The 7500-nt window shown below is 43.3% G+C and overlaps 1 pseudogene; it reads left to right on the top strand.

Annotated features, from left to right (window-relative positions):
* Window positions 1-7500, top strand: part of LOC116224918 — a 143221-nt pseudogene that overhangs the window by 121133 nt on the left and 14588 nt on the right.

Genomic DNA, 7500 nt, shown 5'->3' with positions numbered 1-7500 from the left:
GGCCCACAAACACAAATATTGACTCACAGAACCGGCTGGATTAGCATAAGGACGGAACCCAGCGGAACGTGCTTTTAAAAAGGAACCTGATGGAAAATGAATAAGCAAAGGTCACCCATACAGCACAAAAGAGATTTAGCTTATTTTGCACTTGTTTATTTATTTATTTTTGTATTTATTTCTTCTCATTTATTTCTTCTTTCTTATTATGCTAATTTTTGGTTGTCCTAGCCATTGCAGTGGATAGAGGGGGATTCGGTTTCATGAAAATGTTTAGTTTTTTTCCTTGGGGGAGGTTTAATATATTGCGTGTCAAATCAATAATCCAAAATGAAAAATGAACCGTTGTGTGTGCCATATGAGTTTGGAATAGAGACAAGAGTAAAGGGGGGGGGGGGGGGGGGGGGGGGGGGGGGGGGTGGGGGTACATAATTGTTTTGTTGGCTCTGGGACTTCCTTTTTTGGGGGGGGCTAAAATGTAACTTTCTTCAGTGTGGTGCTTTGCTATGCCTGCCACGTGTGATTAATTACAGACACTTAGGCCGCCCGCCCACACACACAGACACACACACAGACACACACAGACACACACACACACACACACACACACACACACACACACACACACACACACACACACACACACACACACACACAAACTCCCCTTCTTTTCCGAAATAAAGAGCTGCTTTAATGGGCGTTGATGGGGTGGGAAGGGTGGAGGGGGAGGCACCCACTCATTACCCCACTCCACTCACTCACACTCACACACGCGCGCACACACACACACACACACACACACACACACCACACACACACACACACACACACACACACACACACACATGCATAGAAACTAGGGCTGTCAATCGATTAAAAAAAATTAACTAATTAATCGCACATTTTGAAATGAATTAATCGCGATTAAAAGTTTTTTCTTTTCTTCTTAAGACTAAATCTTATAAATAAACAAGTAATCACTTCCGACAGCGTGTATTTTAGACACTGTTGTTTAATTGTATTTTTTTTTTAACACAATGGTGCCCCTCGACGGTAAATCGTAAGAATTTCCCCTGAAGCAATTTGAATCACTTCAATCAGCCCACTGTCCTCAACTATGTTGATGGGCCGACAGTCACCCCACCCTTTTCATGGACTGGTCGTGGAGTATAGGTTGGCGATCATCTAACCTGGGACTGCTTTCTGTCGGGTGCTTTGCATTAAGGTGATAACTAAATTCAGCTTGACAAATGCTACATACAACTTTAATTTTGTCGATTGTTCCGTCATTTTGGCTCTTAAACAGAGACTTTCCGCCCAACAATCCCTCAGCTCTCTCCATCTTCAACTACCGTGGTTCTCAAACTTTTTCTGTCATTCCCCACTTTGAACAAGGGGGGCTATTCAAGCCCCACCTGTCCCTCATCGCTCCCATAAAATGGTAGGCCAAGCCCCCTACTTACGGGCTACATTGCCCGAGGGGACACAGGTTCAAGTCTGGCCTGATGTAATTTCCCAATGCTCTCCCCACCTCTTCTCCGCCTCGCTTCCTGTCATAACTTCATGTCCTATCCAAATAAAGGCATTAAAATTTTTTTTTTTAAAGTTGCGTCAATTGCGTTAAAATATTTTATCGCGTTAATCGCGGCCGCATTGATCGCATAGATAACGCGTTAACGCTGACAGCCCTAATAGAAACACACACACACACATACAGATACAGGCATGCATGCATGTACAAACACAACACACACACACACATGAGACAAAGCCAAGCAAGAATCTCTCATACTCACTCAAACTATCCACTCCCAAGTCTCACAACACACACACACACCTCTGCCTCTTACTTCTGTGCTACTAGTTTGCTCTGCCTCTCAATCCTTCTGTCTGAGGAAGTGTGAGGGTATGGATCTGTGCAAAGATGTTTCAGTCAAAATGATTGACAGGAGTTCACTGTAGAGTTGTATGTGTGTGTGTGTGTGTGTGTGTGTATACAGTCTTTCTTTCTGGATTGGTAAGCTTTTTGTTTTGAATGAGCCTGTATGTTCACTACTGTTTGTGTCCATTTGTGTCAATGCACATTTGTGTTAAACTTACAGGTGTGTGTGTGCGTGTGTATGTGTGTGTGTGTGCGTGCGCGTGTGTGTTCTTGTGTGTGTGTGTATCTGAGTTAAGGCTGAGGTGGTGGCAGGCCATAGCATTTGTTGTTGTGTGTATATCTGTGCTCCTAGTTGTGTGACACCTGCAGGTGCGAGTGTGTGTTTGATGTGTGTTTCACCCGGACACACCCCTCCACCCTCTCTCCCTCTCCTAATCTCATCCATCTATGTGTATGAGTGTCCAGTCCAGCCCAGCCCAGCCCATTGCTAAAGGACCATAATTGGCCCCAGCTGGTGATGGCTTTATTTAGAGGGCTATTTTCCTGAACCAGCTGTTTTAATCCACATCCTGTGTCAAAACACTCCAAAATGCTACTTCTCCTTCTTTATCTTTCTTCATTCCCCCCATTCTTGTCTTCTTTTCTGTCTGTGAAAGTATTTCAATCCGTACATGTACATGGGTACAAACACATACATATGTACGTACATACAGACATACATATAAGTACATATGCTAGTCTGCCCACATTATTACATACATACATACATACATATACATACATACATACATACATACATACATACATACATACATACATACATACATACATACATACATACATACAGTACATACATAGAGTACCAGTCAAAAGTTTGGACACACCTTCTCATTCAATGGTTTTTCTTTATTTTAATTATTTTCTACATTGTAGATTAATACTGAAGACATCAAAACTATGAAAGAACACATATGGAATTGTGGTGTTAAACAAACCAGAATATGTTTTAGATTTTTAGATTCTTCAAAATAGCCACCTTTTGCTTTGATGACAGCTTTGCACACTCTTGGCATTCTCTCAATCAAATTCATAGTCATTCATGGTCACCTGGAATGGCTTTCACTTAACAGGTGTGCCTTGTAAAGATTTAATTTGTGGAATTTCTTGCCTTCTTAATGTGTTTGGGACCATCAGTTGTGTTGTGCAGAGGTAGGGTTGGTATACAGTGAATTGGTATTACTACGACTACTGTACAAATCCATATTATGGCAAGATCCACTCAACTAGGTAAAGAAAAAATGACAGTCCATCATTACTTTGAAACATAAATGTCAGTAAATCCTGAAAATTTCAAGAGCTTTGAATGTATCCTCAAGTGCAGTTGCAAAAACCATCAAACACTATGATGAAACTGGCTCTCATGAGGACCGCCCCAGGAAAGGAAGGCTAAGAGTTCTGCTGCAGAGGATAAGTTCATTGGATTTCCATCCTCAGAAAGTGCCAATTAACAGCACCTCAGATTAGAGCCCACATAAATGCTTCACAGAGTTCAAGTAGCCGACACATCTCAACATCAATTGTTCAGAAGAGATCAGGCCTTTATTGTCCAATTGCTGCAGAGAAGCCGCTGGGGACCAGTGGAAATCTGTACTTTGGTCCGATGAGTTCACATTTGAGATTTTTTGTTTCAAAACGCCATGTCTTTGCTCCCCAACCATCTCTCTCTTCTTCTCTGCTTCTCCACGTCTTCGTCTTAACTCCCGTTTCAAAATAGCAATCCTGCTACACACCTTTCAAGATGACAGTCAATTTTGATGGCCTTGATGTTCACATTTCACTGGAAAGAATCTTTGTTGAGTTAAAGAGATGTTATTAAGAAGTAGTATTTCTGTAATTTGACATTGAAATATCCATTATTACAAACTTCAGTCTTAAGAAGAACAAAATAATCAAAGCCGATTAATCAGTTGTTTTAGTGATTGACAGCACTAATAGAGAGATAGATAATGAATGCACATACTGGCAGCCCATATGGATACATATATACATGCATGTGTTCACACAACACCCACATACATGTGTACAGACATATAGACATACAGTACATATGAATGCACATGCTGGTTAGCCCACACAGTTTCGCTATTGTGTGGACTTGACTTGTACTGTTCCAACTTGAACTCGCTTTAGTCACAGTCAGTGTTTATTCATCATCCACACCTGCTCTTTTCCTTAACACCAACTCTCTCTCTCTCTCTCTCTCTCTCTCTCTCTCTTTCTTTCTCTCTAGAGGTGATCATTGTAGTTTCAGCGTTCTTCAGTGATCAGCATTTGTAACATTGGCCTGCCTAGCGGAGCACTGGACTGGATGATTGCATGGGCGCTTCATATCAAGGGCAGATGCAATTTTTGTGTGCCTCTCCCTAGCTCGCCTCGCCCGCGTTTGTGTGTGAGTGTGTGTGTGTTGGTGTGTGTGTGTGTACATGTGTGTGTGTGTGTGTATGTAGTGTGTGTTTTTCCTGCTCACAGCGTGGCCCTAAAGAAGACAAATAGACTGTCATCCCCAGAGCCTGGACGCTCCGTTATCAGAGCGCTAGCGTCAGCCCACGGGAGCGAGTGTGCAAACCTCACTTTCAGTCCGTCCCCCCGTGACCATCCGCCTGCCCGCCCCGCCCCGCGCCTCTGTCAGTGCACCCTCCATTTCCTCTGCCCACTTCCGCACCCCCCACACACACCCCTGTACCCCCCTCCCCCTCTCCCTGTCGGCTGTGCAGGTGCTTTCTCATCTTTCAAAGTGCCAGTGTGGGTCAGTGGACCAACCTGAGGCTGACTAGCCAAGCAGGGCTGAAATAGACAAAGGCTGGCTGCCTCTCTGCCCCTCTTTGTTCCCTCTCTGTTTTTGTTTTACTCTTTCTCTCTCTCGCTCTCTCTCACTCTCTCTCTCTCTCTCTCTCTCTCTCTCTCTCTCTCGCAAACGATGCTTTATTGACATTAACCCTTCAGCAGGTACCGCCACAGCAGTGTGTTTAGAATGTTGTAGAATGAACATTCTAAAGAATATCTGGGTCCACAGAATACAGTGTGGAATTTTAGAATGTATTTTTGTATTGTTTGTAGTGTTCTAAACTGCCCTGCTGAAGGGCTAATGGATGAACTCATTGTTGCCAAAGATACAAGTCTAAAAACTATGTAGAGTGTACATATGTTTTACATTACAACATTTTAGAAGATGTAGCATCTCTCTGTCTCTGTCTCTCTCTCCCTTACCTTATCTCTTTCTTTCCTTCGATCTCTCCTGCCCTGGTCAAGGTCTTTGTTGAGTCCAGAGTCAGAGTAGAGAATAATCTTCAAAATGTTCAACCCCCATAATGTTCTTATGACATTTAAATATTTTCTCTCAAATGTTCCAGAGCCCATGTCTATTTTGAATCAGTGCTGATGGAGAACTGATGTTTAGTCGGTGATGATCAATAACGCCTCCTCATTGATGATGTAGTCACAAAGTGAACAGTAACCTATTGACCTCGCCTCATCTTACTCAAGCTGTTACATCTTATTCCAATTTGATTGCTCTTTTTTAGGACCTTTCATAGCCTCTCTGTCTTTTTTCCTTTAAGATTGTGTTGTGCATATGAGTTGTGCATAGTCCACAAAATAATTGCTTATTATAAATAATAATTGCTCCACTCATTTTTTGTTTCTTTGATTGTCATGTGTCTGCAGTTCCTGGTGGCATTGCTCCCGAATCATTGACCTTTACCCCTTTGGATGACATGGTCTTCCTGAAGTGGGAGGAGCCCGTGGAGCCGAATGGACTGATTACTCAGTATGAGGTTGGTACGAAGCCTTATAAGGTGCATATGAAGGATACATTGTTTACACTTCTAACCACAAGAAGAGCAGAGAACAGACAGAGCAGCTGGAGACACAACACAAGATCAGATGAGTGCAGTGCATTAGTTACAGTTGCCGTCCAAATTACTGATGTTTGCATTTTCATAACTAGTATGTTTTCACATTTCTGGAGCTTCTTTGGATGAGACATCTGTGTTGATTCAAAACCATCCACAAATTACTTTGGCTTCTTTTCTTATGAGCTCAAAATGTCTCTAGATAGCCTTGATAATCATTCCATGTATATGCTGTATATCATATGCTGTCATTTCTCCACATGTCATGGTTGAATAGAATAGCAGCTTTCACGATTTAGCCAGCTAACAAGATTGATATTCGCTGTTGCATGTGTCCATGTATGTGCATGCAGTTTTTGACACTTGATGGCCTTATCCCAAGTGACGGCCGAGTGAAGCTCAGCTCGCTACGCCACAACAAAGCCTCGTGACAACAGCAGTGTCTGTGTGTCACAAAGCCACAGAGAACCGGCTTGTCTGTCGCTCCCCGTTAGCCGAGGTCCTTGTGTCAGAGAGGGGAAGTAACCAGATTGGATTTGACTGCGTGGGCGTCCACGGCACTGAACCCGCAGCTTTTCCTCTGCTCTGCTCTGACTCACTCCGAGGCCTCTTGCCACGGTCCTATTCTGTCCTCTCTTCTGTTCTCCTCTCTTCTGGTTTTGGATTCTGAGTCTGTGTTCTGGCAGAGAAGTTTGTGATGCTCTCTCCTGTTTTGTTCTGTTGTGTTCTGTTCTGATCTTTTCTCTTCTGTTCGGCTTTGTTCTCTGCTGTTCTCTTCTGTGTTCTTCTGTTGTGTTCTGGCATGACTTTTTCTGTTCTGTTTGGTTCCGTTCTCCACTTTGATCTGCTCTGTCCTGTTTTTTTGCGTTTATATGTTCTGTTTATTTCTCTGTTATTTCCGCTCTGCTATTTTCTCTGCTGTGTTTGGTTCAGTTCTCCTCTCCTCTTTTCTCTAATCCTCCTCTCTCTTCTCCTCCCTCCTCTGCATTTGAAGCGCTCAGCTCAGGGACCATACATTTTCTTATGATAATGAGCCAGGAAAGTGCATCTCCGGGCTGTAATTACGTGGAGGACAAACATTATAATCACTTATTTGCCTAGCAGACGCTGTCATATGGGGCAACAGTAAATGCTCATAATTATTAATATTTCATCTGTGGCGCTGCGTCATATTCTGCCCCCGTGTTCACCCTGTCCCCCCAGGTCAGGGCAAGAAGAGGCAACAGAGTGCCGGTTAGTTATTAACCTATCTCGAGGTGGAAAGACCACCTGTGGACCAGAACTGAATATGTATAGAGGGGTGTTTTTTCTTCGCGAGGGGGTGGTACAAGAACACTGTGTGTGTGTGTGTGTGTGTGTGTGTGTGTGTGTGTGAGTGTGAGTGTGAGTGTGTGTGTGTGTCAAAGCGAGGGATATGAGGGCCAGACGCCACACAGCTAAGTAGCGAGGGACAAACAAGAAAAACACAGAGAAGGAAATGCTCAAGGAAGGGAGGCAAATGTAGAAAAAGATGTTTGAGATGAAAAATACAGAAAAATAGATATGAGAGGGAGGGAAAAGCACAGGCAAACATATTTTAGAGAGACACACACGCAAAGACCACAAGAAACTGTGCAGAGAAAGTGAGTCTGTGTTCGCAGGGAGCGGGAAACTAGACTAAATAAGAGAGAGGAGGGAATGGGAGAAATGAATATCAAGTGTACCATC

The sequence above is a fragment of the Clupea harengus genome, chromosome 19 (assembly GCF_900700415.2).
Source record: "Clupea harengus chromosome 19, Ch_v2.0.2, whole genome shotgun sequence".
Taxonomy (NCBI): Eukaryota; Metazoa; Chordata; class Actinopteri; order Clupeiformes; family Clupeidae; genus Clupea; species Clupea harengus.
Note: the sequence above shows the minus strand (reverse complement) of the source record. Positions and strands in the feature narration are given on the sequence as shown.